This window comes from Conger conger, chromosome 12, assembly GCF_963514075.1.
Source record: "Conger conger chromosome 12, fConCon1.1, whole genome shotgun sequence".
Classification (NCBI taxonomy): Eukaryota; Metazoa; Chordata; class Actinopteri; order Anguilliformes; family Congridae; genus Conger; species Conger conger.
In genome coordinates, this window is record NC_083771.1 from 1,855,725 (window position 1) to 1,875,196 (window position 19,472).

At 54.3% G+C, this 19,472-nt stretch overlaps 4 non-coding genes and 1 pseudogene across 4 annotated transcripts; all 5 read right to left on the minus strand.

Moving 5' to 3' along the window:
- Positions 1–4,846: 4,846 nt before the first annotated feature.
- LOC133106393 (U2 spliceosomal RNA) lies at positions 4,847–5,037 on the minus strand. The gene has a single exon (XR_009704484.1). It is a non-coding gene; the product is annotated as a U2 spliceosomal RNA (small nuclear RNA).
- A 432-nt stretch (positions 5,038–5,469) lies between these two features.
- Positions 5,470–5,581, minus strand: LOC133105699 (U5 spliceosomal RNA). Its single transcript, XR_009703893.1, has one exon. It is a non-coding gene; the product is annotated as a U5 spliceosomal RNA (small nuclear RNA).
- A 332-nt stretch (positions 5,582–5,913) lies between these two features.
- On the minus strand, positions 5,914–6,103 carry LOC133106513 (U2 spliceosomal RNA). The gene has a single exon (XR_009704528.1). It is a non-coding gene; the product is annotated as a U2 spliceosomal RNA (small nuclear RNA).
- An 853-nt stretch (positions 6,104–6,956) lies between these two features.
- On the minus strand, positions 6,957–7,068 carry LOC133106589 (U5 spliceosomal RNA). Its single transcript, XR_009704551.1, has one exon. It is a non-coding gene; the product is annotated as a U5 spliceosomal RNA (small nuclear RNA).
- A 332-nt stretch (positions 7,069–7,400) lies between these two features.
- LOC133106315 (U2 spliceosomal RNA) lies at positions 7,401–7,572 on the minus strand (annotated as a pseudogene).
- Positions 7,573–19,472: the final 11,900 nt, after the last annotated feature.

Here is a 19,472-nt window from a genome sequence, read left to right on the forward strand (position 1 = left end):
ATTCCTACGCACAGGGAAGGAAACGGTCAGCTCCTCACTCCAATGTGGAGACAGAAACAGTTCACTCTTGTCCCTGTTGACCAGGGCGCCAGTGGCCACACAGAAGTCGTCCAACACCTTGATGGCACAAGCGATAGAACGACTGTCTGTGGCGACGATGGCAATGTCGTCCATGTACGCCATCACCTTTAGCCGTTCCCCCCCCGCTCCAGGGAGTGGATAGCCCACCACTCCTGGATTGGCCCTGATGGCCTGGAGGAACGGTTCCAGGTAGATGACGTACAGGAGAGATGCTAGAGGGCACCCCTGCCTGACGCCAGACCTGACATCGAACGGGGCAGAGGGCTGTCGATTGACAACCACTCTGCCCGTTATGTCTGTCAGACAGATCTTTGTCCAGCGCAGGAGGGGGCCAGGAATGTTCATTTTCTCCAGCACTCTCTCCAAGCACACGTGACTCACCCGGTCAAATGCCTTCTCTTGATCGAGACTGAGAAGGCACAAGGGGGACCTCCGCTCCCCGGAGTGGATGATTAGATCCCTCGCGAGGAGCAGGTTGTCATTTATGGACCTCCCCTGCACACTGCAGGTCTGGTCCGGTCCGATCACCGATGTTATCAGGCCTTGGAACCTCCCCATCAGCGCCTTCGCCATGATCTTATAATCGACTGAGAGGAGGTTGATCGGCCGCCAGTTGCGGAGGTCCTTCAGGTCCCCCTTCTTTGGGACAAGAGCTACTGAGCTCTGTCTCAGTGAGGCGCCTAACCGCCCCTCCCTGTACGCAGCCCTGAACACTTCCGCCACGTCCCCCTTCAGGAGATCCCAGTGAGCCTGGTAAAACTCAGCTGGGATTCCGTCAGGGCCCGGAGCTTTGTGTGTATTCAGGGAGTGCACGGCCCTGGTGAGCTCCTCAGTGCTCAACTCCGCCTCCATCTGCTCATCTCCCAGGCGTCTGTCCAGGCAGCCCAGGAAGGTGTCCATGAGAGCCCCGTCTGAGGCCAGAGCCCCTTACCCACGGTTATCGATTTCTCCCAGACCAGGGACACGGTTACCATGTGGTGGTCCGAGAAGTGCACCGCCTTGATGGAATAGCTGTGCACCCTCAGGCCTGGGGAGAGCAGAAACATGTCAATTCTGGATGAGGAGGAGCCAGAGGAGTTCACAAACGTATGCTGGGGAGGAGAGGCGCCCCCGGCGTCGCAGAGGGAGAAATCCTCGATGAGGGACCGCAGCAGGGTGCCGGAGCGGTCCGGCCTTGGTTTGCTGCGGTCCTCATCTCTTAAAACACAGTTGAAATCTCCCCCTACGACGACGGGCATTGTAGTGTGTAATATGGAGCGTAATTTTGTGAAAAGGGAGACTCTCTCGGCCACACTGGTGGGGCCGTACACGTTGACGACCCTGAGTGGGGAACCCCCGACATCGAAATCAGTGACGAGGATTCGCCCACTCTCCACAATATTGTGTGCTGTTGTTTTTACAAAGGGATTCTTCGTCAACGTGCCGACCCCATCAGCTCTGGCGATGTTAGAGCCAGACCAGAGAGAGTCTCCCATTCTCCATTCCCCCCCCAGAACGCCATCCAACTCCCGGAACGGGATACCACATTCCTGGAGCAGGACGACGTCCGAGGGGATTTGTGAAAGAATGGAGAAAACTGTTGAGCGTTTGTCTGGATGTTTAATGCTGCGAGTGTTGAGTGTTGTTAATGTGATTGTGTTTTCCATAAAGTTTATTTTTGGTGTGTGTCTGGTGTACCGGAGTTGTTACTGGAAATTTTCTGGCACATTTGGTCAATTGTAGAGAAAATTGTGTCTGGGTTATTTTGGCGCCTACTCACCCCCTGACCATGTGCTCCCATGGGTCTCCCCTCCCGACTGCCTGGGAGGTTCCGTCCTGGAGAGGTGGGGGCAGATGTTCTTACCCCAGGCTTCCCCCCAGCCCCTGGAGGGCCCTGAGAGGCGGATGTTGTTTGGGTCCCGTTTACAGAGTCTGGACCAGGGACTGGCTGGTCCTTAGTGGTTCTGGGATGAAGAGTGCTAAAGGTGTGGTAACCGGTCTGTCTCGGCTTTGATGGTGGTGGGGTTGGTTTGTTTGGGCGTGGTAGGGGATTTGGCCTAACGGAAGTTTGTGGGGTTTCTTTTTGGTTTGTCACAACGGCTCTTTTGGCTAGTTTGGTTTGGCGTGTTATTGCTGGATTTGCAGGCTGGGTGGGAAAATTGTGCTGAACTGTAGTTTTTGGTGATCTCATTCTTTTGCCCTTTTTGGATTTCGCCTTCTGCCAGGGTGTGATGGTGTCATCAGTGTCTGTGGTTGAGGAGTCTGACTCCTCCACCGTGATGAGGATGTCGGAGTCAGGCTCCTCCTTTACTGTGGTGATTGGGGATAGGGTAATCAGGGGAACTGTGCTGTTTGGGATTTCCGAAATAGTGCTGCAGGGGAGGTCTTGTGCCGTGCTCGGTGCCTGTGTTGGTGTGTTGTCAGGCTGAATGGGGGGGGACGTGAATGTATTTTCAATTATTATGGGTATAAGAGGGGTAGGGAGCGGGGTAGGGAGCGGGGGGGCAGTCAATGACGGTGGTAGGGGCGCGGTGCTCCGGGCCCTGTTCGCGTACGAGAGGGGGCAATCACGGAAGAGATGCCCCCTCACCCCGCAAAGATTACAGGGCCTCGGGTCACGGCACGCCCTGGTCTCGTGCTCGCCGCCACACGACTTGCACTTGACCACTGTGCAGGCTGCGGCCAAGTGACCTAACTCGCCGCAGTTCCTGCACAGCTTGGGCATGCCGTGATAAAACACCACGCCCCGGTGTCTCCCCAGCGTGATGGTGCTGGGGATATGACATACCCCCCCGACTACAGAGGGGTCAGATTTTAGCTGGACCAGCCATTTTCTGGCCCCGGTCCAGACTCCGTCCTCATCCAGGACCCTCCGAGATCCTGATTTAACACTGCCATACCTGCCCAACCACGTACTCACATCGTGGTCCTGTACAGCTTCATTATAAAACTGTACAGTGACCACTTTGTTTTCCGTGTCGGACAGGGGCTCTACCTCAAAGTTGCTGAGGGGGGCCTTGTCCTTCCCCTCTCTAAAGAGGTTCCAGAACCTCTCCAGGACATTAGCGTTTTTAAAGCTAATTTCAAAGATATCAGCGTTACCTGGAACCTTCACCAGGCAGTTCAGGTCGCCTGGCACGAAGCCCATGGCTCGCTGAAGCACTGCCCGGCTAAACTCCAGGCGGGTCATACCTGTCACTCTCCTCTGGCTGTTGGCTGTTGGGGCAGCAGCATTGGTTCCCCCCCTAGTGGACGCTGGCTCGGTGGCGCCCTCCACAGCTGCGCCATTCACCCCGTGCTCCACCAGGGGGCCTACCCTGTCGCTGCTGCCCCCCTCTCCGCTGTTCAGGAGGGTTAGCCGGACGGCATTGTGGCGCCGCACACCTGGCTGAGCCGCCGTCGCCATTCCTGCTGGGGGCCGGAGTCCAGCTGTAGGCAGAGAAACAAGAAACGCCTGAGGTTGATGGCCTGTCCCAGGGGGACCGAACATGCAAGGGGGGCCGATGGTTCAGCTCCCCTGCCGCTAGTGAACCTCCCTTCCGGTGGGGGGGCGCCAAGCGTTGGTCCGGTACGCAGCAAGCAGGTCCGGATCCAAAGGGCGCCGCCGTCTTCTGGGGGGAGGTCCACGGATCCCCCTTTCTGCCTGCTCCGCACGCCTCGTCCTCCGGAGGGGTCCCGCTGGATCTGCTGCAGGGCCTGAAAAACCAGAGGCAGAGAGAGCAACCGGCGAAGGCCCAGCAAGGCTGGTACAGGCCCGGAGAGCAGCCCTTCCGGGCGTTCTCTCCGGGCAGCTCTGGTACTCGCCTCTGGCTTTCGGCAGGAAAGCGTTCTGCAGCAGTGGAGCTCGTCCTCCGGATGGCGGGAGTCTTCTGGCAGGGTGGCCTCCAGGCGAGTCTCTGCCTCCGCTGGCTGGCTCTCGAGGATCCTCGTCGCCGCCTTAGTCCAGGAAAAGGTGGTGGAGTCCCGGGCTTCTTGGCTGGCTCTCTGGATCCTCCTCCGGGTCCGGCTCCCTCTGGTGGCAGGCTCTGGCAACGGCAGCTCCCTCCGCAGTTCCTGGATCAGCTCCCTCGCTCCTTCTCTCCAGCCACCTGGTTGGTTCCTCCCAACAGGCCCTGGGGTACCTGGAGGTCAGAGAGGGCCGCGGTCAAGCCACTGGTACTCTCTCCTCGCTCCAGGTACAGCTGTTCCGGGGGTGGTCCGTGAACTGCGAGTCCGCACCAGCCGCGGTCAAGCCACGTACTGGGAACGGAACTCGCAGCCCGTCAGGTTAGGAGGAAAAACCAGGTGGAAAAAAGAGAGGGGCGAAGGAGCCAAGAAAGGGAGGAAAAAGGGAGAGAGAGAAGGGACACAAGCTCTGAGAAGCCTCTCAAGGAACAGCCGAAAACCCCTTGTCTACCACTAGCAAGCCAGTGGTAGGCAACAGGTTAATTCGTGCTGAAGAGAAACCCGAGCGAAATGTGACCTTTCAGCGCACCAGGCGCCTCCGGCCCCCTTCCCAGCCACTCCCACTGACCCGGGGTTGCCACTGCCGCCAGCCGGCCGGACAGACAATCCGAGAGGGAAGGTGGGAAAAGCGAGACAGCGCAATGACAACAAACAGTTACGTCCCGCACAGAAAACTACATCATTTTGCTAAAAAACAGAGGCAAGCACACTTACAACAAGGGCACATATTCACCCTATTTACAACACAATTTACATATATACAAAATAAACAAACAAACAAACAAACAAAAAGGGGGAAGAACAGGGCAACAAAACACAACCTTTTTTTGCACAAAACTTGGAGAGGCGCACCGTTCCCGAACGCACTGCAATAACGGGTCGATGCTTGAAGCGGACGGAGCAAGCTCCTTCTCCGACTCCCTGTGCCAAAAATCCGTTTAATATATAGTCCCCTGATAGGGGACGTATCAGATATTAAACTGATAAGAACAGATACTACACTTGATCTTAGCCAAAAGGCCGAGAAGCGATAACCACAAACTGGCCCCTGCCGACGGCGCCCTCCCGGTGGCCCCGGACCGCGCTCGGGGGAAGACGCCACCTGGCCCAGGAGCCGGCCCCCCTCCCCGCCTTCCCAAGAACCCTGCGCACGCACTGACTGGCCGGTCGGCGAGCTACCGTAACGACCGGACTCAGCTGGCTCCTCCCACCAAGATCCACTGTCCTCCACTGGCAGGCACAGCCGCCAAAAACACTCGACACATACCGAGTACACTGTTACTTACTGAATAGCTGCTCTCTAGGCAGCGACCAAAGCTATTTAGCGAGCGGGGCATCGATCGCACGCGGCAAGCAGGCGATAAGCCAGAAACGAGCAAGTCGGCTCGGCTCATCGGCGACTCGCAAGCAACCCGCATACCTGTCGCACATTGCCGTCTGTCCTTAAACCGTTCGAAGTTGCCCCGTCCCGTGGACGGAGCATCCAAAAATAGCACAAACTCAGGTGCGTTCCTCTCCACGGAAATCTTTAGTAAAAGGCGAAAGATTTGTGCGTGCTGAAGAGAAACCCGAGCGAAATGTGACCTTTCAGCGCACCAGGCGCCTCCGGCCCCCTTCCCAGCCACTCCCACTGACCCGGGGTTGCCACTGCCGCCAGCCGGCCGGACAGACAATCCGAGAGGGAAGGTGGGAAAAGCGAGACAGCGCAATGACAACAAACAGTTACGTCCCGCACAGAAAACTACATCATTTTGCTAAAAAACAGAGGCAAGCACACTTACAACAAGGGCACATATTCACCCTATTTACAACACAATTTACATATATACAAAATAAACAAACAAACAAACAAACAAAAAGGGGGAAGAACAGGGCAACAAAACACAACCTTTTTTTGCACAAAACTTGGAGAGGCGCACCGTTCCCGAACGCACTGCAATAACGGGTCGATGCTTGAAGCGGACGGAGCAAGCTCCTTCTCCGACTCCCTGTGCCAAAAATCCGTTTAATATATAGTCCCCTGATAGGGGACGTATCAGATATTAAACTGATAAGAACAGATTTTTTTTTTTTTTTTTTTTTTTTGTGGTGAAGCTCTGAGTCAAGGCCTTAGCGTTGGCTCAGAGTTTTACCTATTTTTTACTAAATCTCCTCTAAACTACTCCTTATATACATATATACAATCGCAACCATATCCAAATCACTCTCCAAATCAATCCCCGTCCAAATCCAAATTCCCGTTTAGCCATAAATCCAATCCGCTAAACCCCGTAGGGTATTCACTCAAACCCCGTAGGGTACAACTCAAACCCCGTAGGGTATTACTCTAGCCCCGTAGGGTCCTAACTATACAATAAGGAGGGAAAAAAATAAAACCCCCCGATCGCTCCTCACCACCAGGCCGAAGCCTGGCTTGAGAGCCGATCTGGCAAGCTCCAGGCCTAAGGCAGAGACCCAAGGGGAACCATGAACCATCCTGGCTCTTACCCTTGATCTTAGCCAAAAGGCCGAGAAGCGATAACCACAAACTGGCCCCTGCCGACGGCGCCCTCCCGGTGGCCCCGGACCGCGCTCGGGGGAAGACGCCACCTGGCCCAGGAGCCGGCCCCCCTCCCCGCCTTCCCAAGAACCCTGCGCACGCACTGACTGGCCGGTCGGCGAGCTACCGTAACGACCGGACTCAGCTGGCTCCTCCCACCAAGATCCACTGTCCTCCACTGGCAGGCACAGCCGCCAAAAACACTCGACACATACCGAGTACACTGTTACTTACTGAATAGCTGCTCTCTAGGCAGCGACCAAAGCTATTTAGCGAGCGGGGCATCGATCGCACGCGGCAAGCAGGCGATAAGCCAGAAACGAGCAAGTCGGCTCGGCTCATCGGCGACTCGCAAGCAACCCGCATACCTGTCGCACATTGCCGTCTGTCCTTAAACCGTTCGAAGTTGCCCAGTCCCGTGGACGGAGCATCCAAAAATAGCACAAACTCAGGTGCGTTCCTCTCCACGGAAATCTTTAGTAAAAGGCGAAAGATTTGTGCGTGCTGAAGAGAAACCCGAGCGAAATGTGACCTTTCAGCGCACCAGGCGCCTCCGGCCCCCTTCCCAGCCACTCCCACTGACCCGGGGTTGCCACTGCCGCCAGCCGGCCGGACAGACAATCCGAGAGGGAAGGTGGGAAAAGCGAGACAGCGCAATGACAACAAACAGTTACGTCCCGCACAGAAAACTACATCATTTTGCTAAAAAACAGAGGCAAGCACACTTACAACAAGGGCACATATTCACCCTATTTACAACACAATTTACATATATACAAAATAAACAAACAAACAAACAAACAAAAAGGGGGAAGAACAGGGCAACAAAACACAACCTTTTTTTGCACAAAACTTGGAGAGGCGCACCGTTCCCGAACGCACTGCAATAACGGGTCGATGCTTGAAGCGGACGGAGCAAGCTCCTTCTCCGACTCCCTGTGCCAAAAATCCGTTTAATATATAGTCCCCTGATAGGGGACGTATCAGATATTAAACTGATAAGAACAGATTTTGTTTTTAAAAGGTTTATTATATCAACACATTCTTTAAATACAATACATTTTTTGTGCTCGGGCATGTCCTTACAGAAATAAATATCACTTCATAAATAACAAAATTACATTACAGTAAAAACATATATTTAAATACAATAAAAGTAAGTAATTTCATTAAAATTCCCACGAGGACCCTTTGCCCTTCCTTTTTTCCCAATAAAAGCACACACAATATTTAAAATCACAACCACAATCATTAAAACAGACGACCTTTGTACCGGGCAGCGGTGGGCGCTCTTAAACAACCTGCCTTCACACCGCCCCTGTTACCTCGTCATAACAGATCCCGGCCGGTCAGGCTGGCCCTCCCGGCCCCATGATCATTGTCCAGGCTGCATGCCCCCATGCCCCCTTGGCCCAGTCCACTCCTCTTCTCCGCCGGTCACGCCACATGTAGTCTCTGAGGGAGGCAAACGCCACCCTCCTCAGTGCCTCCGGTGACAAGGCCCTGTTCTCTTTGATCCACACAGTGCGGGCAGTCCAGATGGCCTGTTTCCCACAGTTTATGGCCAGCCACAGGCACCTCCACCGGCGTGAGGTCCTTCCCCTGCCAACGCCGTACAGCACCATCTGGCACTGCAGGGTCAGTCCCGCTCCCAGCAGCAGCTGGATCAGGGGCCCGCACTGTGTCCAGAGGGTCCTTGCCACCGGGCAGTCCCATAGACAGTGGCGGACCGACTCCTCCTCTTCACACCTGGGCCAAGGGCACTCTGCAGTCCTGGCCAGTCTCCGGGCATGCAGCACTCCTTGGACCGGGAGGACCCCATGCGCCGCCAGCCAGGCCAGGTCTCTATGACGGTGCAGCAGATCTGGGTGGGCCACAGCGTTCCAAACTTCCTCCGGCTGGCCTACTGCCAGCTCACGCACCTGGCTCACCGGATCCCTACCCTGCACAAAGGACAGGAGAGACTTGTGGTTAGTTAAAACCCCCGCTCCCACCCCTTCCAACCCCATCTTCTTTAAAAAGGCCTTCATATTCATATACCCTCCCACCATTTTAAAAGCCAAGGGCACCGTTAAAGGCACCCTCACCACCCCAATGCTTCTAAAATAGGCCCCGCTAAAAAACTTGACAAAAAAGGACGCTTTACATGACAAGGACAGACACAAGGACACCTGCAGCGCCACAAAGTGGCACCACAACACAGTGTAAAAGTCCAGAACCCCCTTCCCACCCTTCTCTGGTTCCTTCTTCACCACCGTTCTGGGCAACCGCTCCCATTTTGTGCCCCATAAAAAATAAAACACAGCACGATCAAGACGAGACAACACGGCACGAGACGGCACAAACACAACACTCACAAACAGCCACAAGGGTAAAATCACTGATTTTAAAATGAGTATTTTGCCCTCCAGCGATAGTTCCCTCAGTCTCCAAAACCCCAGCCGTTTTTCTGTTGTTTTTAAAATCCCCTCCCAGTTCCCATCCCCACGTCCGTCAGCATTAAAATGGACCCCGAGGATTCTCACTTGGTCAGGTCTTGCCGTCATTGGCATTCCAGAGAGCTCAGTCTCTGTCCAACGTCCGTACAGTTTCAGGTCACACTTGTCCTTGTTAAGTTTTGCCCCTGAGGCCCTCCCAAACCACACTGTCCTGTCAACAGTCCGGTCAATGGAAGGCTGGTCAGTGCAAAGTACGGTCACGTCGTCCATGTATAAAATGCAGCGGGCCTCCTGCCCACCGCTCCCTGGAATGCCCAGCCCTGATATCCGGGTATCCCTTCTCAACACTTGTGCCAGTGGCTCTATACAGCACACAAACAGAAGTGGCGATAACGGACAGCCCTGGCGGACACCGCAGCGGACATCTACTGCCTTGGAGAGGACCCCGTTCACCAGGATTCTGCTTCTAATCCCCGTGTACAGAAGCCCCACCCGTGCTATGAACCCCGCCGAAAAGCCCATTTTCCCCAGCACCTTGAACAGGTACTGGTGCGAGACTCGATCGAACGCCTTTTCAAAATCTAAATTTAGTACGGCGAGCCGAATGTTTCTGTCTCTCGCAAAACAGATGGCGTCTCTTACCAGTACGAGGCTGTCAGTGATCCTCCTTCCAGCCACAGCACAAGTTTGATCCGGGTGGATCACGTCAGGTAAAACCGTCCTCATCCTCAGGGTTAAAATCTTACTCAAGAGTTTAAAATCGAAATTTAAAAGGGTGATCGGGCGCCAATTCTTTATCTCGTGCCTCTCTCCTTTCTTAAAAATTAGTGTGACCACCCCCTCTCTAAAACTCTTAGGTAAAATTTTAAAATTGTCCAATTCGTTAAAAATATTTAAAAGATCTGATTCTAATAAATACCAAAATTTTCCATAAAATTCCTGTGGCAGCCCATCTAGGCCAGGTGCTTTGCCTTTTTTAAAAGACTTGAAACTGCGTGTTATCTCTTCCCTCCCAATTCCTCCTTCCAAAATGCCGCTATCCTCCACCACCCCCTCTATAAAATTTAGCACCTCCCCCGTCCTTCCCTCCTCTACCTCCCTTTCCCTAAATAAATTACCATAAAACCCCTCCACCACCCTTAGCATGCCATCTGTATCTGTATTTAAAACTCCATCTTCTCCCTTCAGACCTTTCATTAAAATATTCCTTGATAAAATCTTTTTAAAAAAGAATCGAGTACATTTTTCTCCCTCCTCTATCTCCTTTTCTCTACTGCTAAAAATGATGCTTTGGCATTTCTTCTCCATTAAAATCTCCATCTCTCTTTTGACCTCTTTATATTCTTCTTTAAAATCAAACCCCATATTTATTAAATTCCCGTATCTATTTAACCTTTTTTGTAGTCCCACCCACACCCTCCTCTCCTTTGCTTTTTCCTCCCTCCCCTGCTTAATAAAAAATCCCTTTATTTGTTTTTTTACCCACTCCCACCACTCAGCCCGGGTCTCATAAAAACATTGGAGGGTCCGCCATTCTTCATACACTTCATTAAAAGCCATCACTACTGCCGGGTCCTCCAACAACCGGCAGTTCAGTTTCCATATTCCCCTGCCGACTGCTACACCTGACTTCACAGCCAGGGAGCAGCACAACAGGGAATGGTCTGAGTAGAATACCGGGCTCAGAGACGATGCCAGACCAGCAAAACCCCTGGCAAAGAGGAAGTCAATCCTCGATGCTCGGGATCCATCACTCGTGCGCCAGGTAAAACCCTCCTGCCCCGGGTTAAGTGCAGAATAAATATCAGTGAGTTTAAAATCCTTTATTAAATTATTCAAATAAAAGGACGTTTTGTCCATTTTAAAATCGTCCCCTGCTCCCCTCCGCCCAGCCCTGTTTAAAACGCAATTAAAATCCCCAACCAATAGCAGAGGAGCTCTCCCTAAAAGATATGTGGGGAGCTCCTGAAGGAGCTCCCAGCGCTCCTGCTTCCCCTGCGGGCAATAAATATTCACGAGGTTAAAAGTCGTTTCATTAAAAGAGAGAGATACTGTTAAAACTCTGCCTGTTCTCACCACTGTGCTCCCCTTCACCTCAATGTTTCTGTTCTTCACCAGCACTGCCACACCATCCGCCCGATTGGAGTGGGAGCCGCTCCAGAGAGACGGCCCCTGCTGCCATAGGTCCTCCCACATCCTGTAGGAGGAGCGATATGGCAGCCCACACTCCTGTAGGCAAATCACATCTGCTTGCACACTTTCCAAAGCACACAACACAGATCTTGCCCTCTTTAATGTCCTCACGCTGCACACATTAATGGTTGCCACCGTGAGGGGCATGTGCTGGGAAGCCATTTTTAAATTCAGAAGTGAGGGTTAGAACAGGCAGAAAAAATTAAAAACACCACGAAGTTAAAAGAAATGCCATACTCACCATCACTTTAAAACCCCACCGCCACCTGCTGGTGACCCAGCAGATGACGATGGTTCTGTCTCGGAGATATAGGGGGCCTGGTTTTGTCCTTGCTCCGGGTAAATTGGGGAGGAGCCCGATGACCCGCTGTCTGACAGCCCAGCCATCAAGCCCCACCTCTCCCTCACCCCCCTTTTCTTTCTTTCCACCCCTTCCGTTCCAGTCTCTGCACCTCTTTTGCGGACCATTCCTTCCACCAACATTTCCTCATCACTCTCCCCCTCTGTTACAGTCTCCATGAAGACTGCGTCAGAGTCGGAGTCAGAGTACAGAGACTCGACGGGTTCACAGGCCCTTTCTTTCTCCCTGTTCTCCCCCTCCTTCACTTCCACCTCCTCACCTGCACCTTCTTTCCCGGCCACGCCCACACTCATTCCCTCATTAACCTTCACATTCACTCCACCTGCCTCTCCCTCGTTCTCTCTCACATTCTCACCAGCGCCCTTTCCACCAGCCGCGCCCACACTCGTTCCCTCATTTGCTCCCCCATTCTCACCTGCACTCTTCCCCCCAGCCACGCCCACACTCATTCCCTCGTTTGTGCACACATTCACTCCACCTGGCTCTCCCTCATTCTCTCCCACATTCTCCCTCACTCCACTCGTTCCAGCCACACCCTGACCACCATTTCCACCTTCTGCCCCTTCCTGGGCTTCCTCACCCTTTCCCTCTTCCTTCTCCTCCTGCTCCTTCCTCATGGCCTCCCCCTCCTCCCGCTGCCTCTCCCGGGCGTCAGCCCTCGCCTGCTTGGCCCTGTTCGCGTAGGAATCAGGGCAATCTCTGAACAGGTGGTCTGAAGACCTGCAGAGATTGCACCTGATTCCATTTACGCACTCAGCCGCGAGATGCCCCACCTCCCTGCACCTGTTACAAAAAACGACTTGGCAGGCCTCTGCCAAATGGCCATAGGCCCCACACTTTCTGCAGAGTTTTGGCTGGCCTTGGTAGAAGACCAGCCCCCTGTTCTCCCCCAGAACAATTAGGGAGGGCAGATGCCTTAACCCCCCATATCCATTTTTGTCCTCCACCAATTTTACAGGGACCTTCCAACTCCCAGTCCAAATTCCATCTACATCCATTATTTTCTGGCCTGGCCCCCTAACCAGGCAGTAGTTCCTTAACCAGGCTACCAGGTCTTCCGACTCCACCGTCTCATTATACATTTTGAACACAATGTATTTAACCGAGTCATCTGTGAGCCTCTCAATGTCGAACATTGAGAAGCTCTCTTTAATGTTTTCGATTGAGTTCCAGAAGGAACCCAACAGCTGAGGGGTGCGGAAGCTTACGTCAAAGCCCCGACCCCTCGGGAGCACAACCAAACAGTTTATGTCTCCTGGCACAAACTTTAAGGCTCCCATGAGAAGCTTCCTGGAGAAGTCCAAACGGGACATCTCCAGGAGCTTCCCTTCCTTCTCCTTTAAGGAGAAACGCACACAGCAGTGCCTCCGGGCGCCGACCCTAGCAGCCGCCATCCCGGATACGCCACCACACAAACACTAAACCACACTACAAACAATTAAACACAGACCTCCAACAACCACTGAACCAAAGAAAAGCAAGCCCAAAAAGGGCCTTACCCTCCCGGAGGACCCCCTCACTCCTCCTCTCCGGTTGGGCTCTTAACACAATCTACACACAAAAAAAAGACACAAGCAACAAAAAGGTAACTATTATTTACTTACTTTTTTTTTTTGAGCGTGACAAGACTCTTCTCCCACCAACCAACGATTCGACCGCCTATCTTAGCCAAAAGGCCGAGAAGCGATAACCACAAACTGGCCCCTGCCGACGGCGCCCTCCCGGTGGCCCCGGACCGCGCTCGGGGGAAGACGCCACCTGGCCCAGGAGCCGGCCCCCCTCCCCGCCTTCCCAAGAACCCTGCGCACGCACTGACTGGCCGGTCGGCGAGCTACCGTAACGACCGGACTCAGCTGGCTCCTCCCACCAAGATCCACTGTCCTCCACTGGCAGGCACAGCCGCCAAAAACACTCGACACATACCGAGTACACTGTTACTTACTGAATAGCTGCTCTCTAGGCAGCGACCAAAGCTATTTAGCGAGCGGGGCATCGATCGCACGCGGCAAGCAGGCGATAAGCCAGAAACGAGCAAGTCGGCTCGGCTCATCGGCGACTCGCAAGCAACCCGCATACCTGTCGCACATTGCCGTCTGTCCTTAAACCGTTCGAAGTTGCCCCGTCCCGTGGACGGAGCATCCAAAAATAGCACAAACTCAGGTGCGTTCCTCTCCACGGAAATCTTTAGTAAAATGTGGTTTTATTGGTTTTTTTACATTTCTTTACATTTTAAAATTCTTTTTCTTTTTTTAAAACACACTAATTAACACAAAATAATCATTTAATCAAAAACTTAAACTAATGAAACAAAGACATCAAAGGAATGAAAACAAACTTAAAGAGAGAGTGATTACAAAATATTACAAAGAGACCTTCAAAAACTTAACAAAATCAATTTCAACAATAAAGAAACTAAGGTGAATTAAAAGACGAGAAAATAGTAAAGAAAGAATCCATTCCGCTCAGGTTTGGTTGTCCCGAGAGGCTTCTGTGTCCCTTCTGTGTCCCTTGGGGGGGGTGGACTATATGATGAATTCTTTCCAATGGTCCACCCCCCACTTCTCTCTCGCCAGGTTCTTGTTCGTGTGCATGTCCACCAGAATGCCGTCCTGGAGGAGGTTTTGAATCCTCCTCCGGAGAGTGACCAGGTCTACAGCTGTTTTCTGGTAGACCTTGATGTTCCTCGTCTCCCACAGGACCTGCTTCACGGTGTTGATGATCCTCCACTGACGCTGGAGCACGGTGGACTTGCATCCCCCCGGCGGACCGTAGAGGACGCCCTCAGCCATCAGGGAGGATCTTGGCAGGAACCTGCTTAGGGAGACAGAGGAACAAACAAGGCCCCAGACCCGCCTGGCCACGGAGCACTCCCAGAACAGGTGGTGGATGTGTTCTGAGTCAGTGCATCCGTGGGGGCAGCGCTCGGTCAGGGCTAAGTGCCGGCGATACATAAATGTTCGTGTGGGGAGACACCTATGGGCTGTCATCCAGGCAATGTCTTTTTGTTTGTTTGTAAGACATTTGTGTGTTACATTTGCCCAGATGACTTGCGGGTCCAGGTCTGGCCCCCCCCTCGGGAGCGTTACAATTTCTCCAGATCTTAAATGAGCCATAATCATTTTATAGCTCCACGAGGTTAGGCCAGCCCTGGGCAGACCCGTCCTGTAGGCAAAGTCCTTCAGGGTTCGATAGACATAGGGGGGGTCCCAGCTATAGGGTATGGTGAGGTCCAGCACACCCAAGCCCATTGCTCTGAGGAAGGGGGTGGCATAGTACCTGGCAAAGGTACCAGAGGCCTTACCCACCTTCCCTGCATTCTGGACAAGGGTGGCCAGACCCTGCACCATGATGATGTTCACAATGTCTGGGACCCCCCGCCCCCCATTCCGCTCCTCTTTGAGGAGGGTGACGCGTTTAAGTTTTTCCATGGTGCTCCCCCAGACAAAGCGGAAAGCCATCCGGGTAATTAGCTTCCCGGTGGCTTTGTCTGGGGGAAACACCCTCCCCACATAGAGCAGAATGGGTAGGACAATTGCCTTCAGGACGAGGATCTTACCCGCCATGGTCAAGGGCCGTGCACTCCAGCTCCTGATTTTATTTTGGACGTGGCGGAGGGCTTCCTCCCAGCTGGTTCTCCCTCCTCCGTCAGCCTGGAAGGTCACCCCCAGGAGCTTGATGGTATTCCTACGCACAGGGAAGGAAACGGTCAGCTCCTCACTCCAATGTGGAGACAGAAACAGTTCACTCTTGTCCCTGTTGACCAGGGCGCCAGTGGCCACACAGAAGTCGTCCAACACCTTGGTGGCACAAGCGATAGAACGACTGTCTGTGGCGACGATGGCAATGTCGTCCATGTACGCCATCACCTTTAGCCGTTCCCCCCCCGCTCCAGGGAGTGGATAGCCCACCACCCCTGGATTGGCCCTAATGGCCTGGAGGAACGGTTCCAGGTAGATGACGTACAGGAGAGATGCTAGAGGGCACCCCTGCCTGACGCCAGACCTGACATCGAACGGGGCAGAGGGCTGTCGATTGACAACCACTCTGCCCGTTATGTCTGTCAGACAGATCTTTGTCCAGCGCAGGAGGGGGCCAGGAATGTTCATTTTCTCCAGCACTCTCTCCAAGCACACGTGACTCACCCGGTCAAATGCCTTCTCTTGATCGAGACTGAGAAGGCACAAGGGGGACCTCCGCTCCCCGGAGTGGATGATTAGATCCCTCGCGAGGAGCAGGTTGTCATTTATGGACCTCCCCTGCACGCTGCAGGTCTGGTCCGGTCCGATCACCGATGTTATCAGGCCTTGGAACCTCCCCATCAGCGCCTTCGCCATGATCTTATAATCGACTGAGAGGAGGTTGATCGGCCGCCAGTTGCGGAGGTCCTTCAGGTCCCCCTTCTTTGGGACAAGAGCTACTGAGCTCTGTCTCAGTGAGGCGCCTAACCGCCCCTCCCTGTACGCAGCCCTGAACACTTCCGCCACGTCCCCCTTCAGGAGATCCCAGTGAGCCTGGTAAAACTCAGCTGGGATTCCGTCAGGGCCCGGAGCTTTGTGTGTATTCAGGGAGTGCACGGCCCTGGTGAGCTCCTCAGTGCTCAACTCCGCCTCCATCTGCTCATCTCCCAGGCGTCTGTCCAGGCAGCCCAGGAAGGTGTCCATGAGAGCCCCGTCTGAGGGCCTCTCGCTGTAAAGGCCCTCGTAGAACTCCTTGGCCACCTCCCGGGCCTCCGCCTCTTCAGACACCACCACACCTCTGCTGTTATAGAGAGACAAGATGTTATTCGTCTTGGTTCGTGCCCTGCGGAAGAAGAACCGCGTGCACTTCTCATCCTCCTGGAGGCCCTGGAGTTTGGAGCGGAAGGTCTGTTTCTTCCGCTCTTCCCGGTAGAGGGTGGTGAGGCTCTGCCGAGCTTGTGCAATTTCGCTGCTGACATCCAGGCCTCGGGACTGGAGGAGGCTTAGTCTTTGGAGGGCAGCATTGTGGCGTTCAAAAACTGCCCTCCCTTCCTTCGCCTTCCTCCGTCCGACTGCCCGGAAGTAGCCCCGCACTCGCTCCTTCACCATCTCCCACCACTCCACCGGGGAGTCAAAGAGATGTTTCAGACTCACCCACTCCAGGTATCTTCTCGAGAAGGAGAGACGCACCTGGGGGTCTTGGAGATGGCTGATATTCATCCGCCAGAGCCCCTTACCCACGGTTATAGGTTTCTCCCAGACCAGGGACACGGTTACCATGTGGTGGTCCGAGAAGTGCACCGCCTTGGTGGAATAGCTGTGCACCCTCAGGCCTGGGGAGAGCAGAAACATGTCAATTCTGGATGAGGAGGAGCCAGAGGAACTCACAAAAGTGTGTTGGGGAGGAGAGGCGCCCCCGGCGTCGCAGAGGGAGAAATCCTCGATGAGGGACCGCAGCAGGGTGCCGGAGCGATCCGGCCTTGGTTTGCTGCGGTCCTCATCTCTTAAAACACAGTTGAAATCTCCCCCTACGACGACGGGCATCGTGCAGTGTAACAGTGGTGGTAGTTTAGTGAATAGGGAGACTCTCTCGGCCACGCTGGTGGGACCGTACACGTTGATGACCCTGAGTGGGGAACCCCCGACCTCGAGATCGGTGACGAGGATTCGCCCACTCTCCACAATGCTGTGTGCTGTTATTTTTGCATAGGGATTTTTCATCAACGTGCCGACCCCATCAGCTCTGGCGATGTTTGAGCCAGACCAGAGAGAGTCTCCCATTCTCCATTCCTCCCCCAGAACGCCATCCCACTCCCGAAACGGAATACCACATTCCTGGAGTAGGACGACGTCTGAGGGGATCTGTGATAGAATGGAGAAAACGGTGGTGCGTTTGTCGGGGTGTCTGATACTGCGGGTGTTAAGTGTGGTAAGTGTAAAGTTGTATGCCATGATATTTTATTGTTTTTGTGTGTCTGGTGATCCAGTATGGCTGTTAGCCATATTCTGACAGATTTGATTAATTGTATTGAAAATTGTATCCGGGTTATTGTGGCGCCTACTCACCCCCTGACCATGTTCTCCCATGGGTCTCCCCTCCTGACTGCCTGGGAGGTTCCGTCCTGGAGAGGTGGGGGTGGTTGTTTTTGCCCCAGGCCTCCCCCCAGGGCCTAGGAGGGCCTGGGAGGAGGGGGATGTTGTCGCCTCCCTTTGAGAGTCCGGACCGGGGGCTGGCTGGTCCCTAATAGAGTGGGGGTGAAGTGTGCCGATGTTTTGTAGGTTTTCCTTGTAATGTACTGATTTTGGTGGATGGGTGGGAGGTTTGGGAAGGGTATTAGGCCTGGCGAAAGATTTGGGACTGTGTACCGGTTTTTTATTAGATTGTACTGTTTGTCTTTTGGCGTTGATCGGTTGGCGTGTTATTGCTGGGTTTGGAGGCTGGCTGGGTGTATTTTGCGGTTTGGCTGTTGTGGGTGATCGAATTCTTTTCCCTTTTCGTTTAGGTTTTTGCCACGGAGTGATGGAATTTGTGTCCGATTCTGCAGATGAGGAGTCTGACCCCTCCACCACAATGGGGGTGTCAGAGTCAGGCTCCTCTTTAACTGTGGTGACAGTGGGTTGGGTAACAGGGGGTGCTGTTGAGGTGGGGGTTGCCGGTGTTGTGCTGCAGGGAAGGATTGGTAGTGTTTGTGTTGTGGGGGTTAGGCTGTCAGGCTGGGGCAAAGGGGGGGTGGGTGCTCTAGTGCGTGGTGTGGGGGTAGGGTGGGGTGGGGGAGGGGGGGCAGTCATTGACGGTGGTGGGGGCGCGGTGCTCCGGGCCCTGTTCGCGTACGAGAGGGGGCAATCCCGGAAGAGATGCCCCCTCACCCCGCAAAGATTACAGGGCCTCGGGTCACGGCACGCCCTGGTCTCGTGCTCGCCGCCACACGACTTGCACTTGACCACTGTGCAGGCTGCGGCCAAGTGACCTAACTCGCCGCAGTTCCTGCACAGCTTGGGCATGCCGTAATAAAACACCACGCCCCGGTGTCTCCCCAGCGTGATGGTGCTGGGGATGTGACATACCCCCCCCACTGCAGAGGGGTCAGGCTTGAGCTGGACCAGCCATTTCCTGGCCCCGGTCCAGACTCCATCCTCATCCAGGACCCTCCTGGCTTCAGATTTAACTTGGCCATACCTGCCCAACCACGTACTCACATCGTGGTCCTGTACAGTTTCATTAAAAAACTGCACAGTGACCACTTTGCTTTCCGTGTCGGACAGGGGCTCAACTTGAAAGTTGTTAAGGGGAGACCTGTCCTTCCCCTCTCTATAGAGGTTCCAGAACCTCTCCAGGACATTAGCGTTTTTAAAGCTAATTTCAAAAATGTCAGCGTTACCTGGAACCTTCACCAGGCAGTTCAGGTCGCCTGGCACGAAGCCCATGGCTCGCTGAAGCACTGCCCGGCTAAACTCCAGGCGGGTCATACCTGTCACTCTCCTCTGGCTGTTGGCTGTTGGGGCAGCAGCATTGGTTCCCCCCCTAGTGGACGCTGGCTCGGTGGCGCCCTCCACAGCTGCGCCATTCGCCCCGTGCTCCACCAGGGGGCCTACCCTGTCGCTGCTGCCCCCCTCTCCGCTGTTCAGGAGGGTTAGCCGGACGGCATTGTGGCGCCGCACACCTGGCTGAGCCGCCGTCGCCATTCCTGCTGGGGGCCGGAGTCCAGCTGTGGGCAGAGAAACAAGAAACGCCTGAGGTTGATGGCCTGTCCCAGGGGGACCGAACATGCAAGGGGGGCCGATGGTTCAGCTCCCCTGCCGCTAGTGAACCTCCCTTCCGGTGGGGGGGCGCCAAGCGTTGGTCCGGTACGCAGCAAAACAGGTCCGGATCCAAAGGGCGCCGCCGTCTTCTGGGGGGAGGTCCACGGATCCCCCTTTCTGCCTGCTCCACACGCCTCGTCCTCCGGAGGGGTTCCGCTGGATCTGCTGCAGGGCCTGAA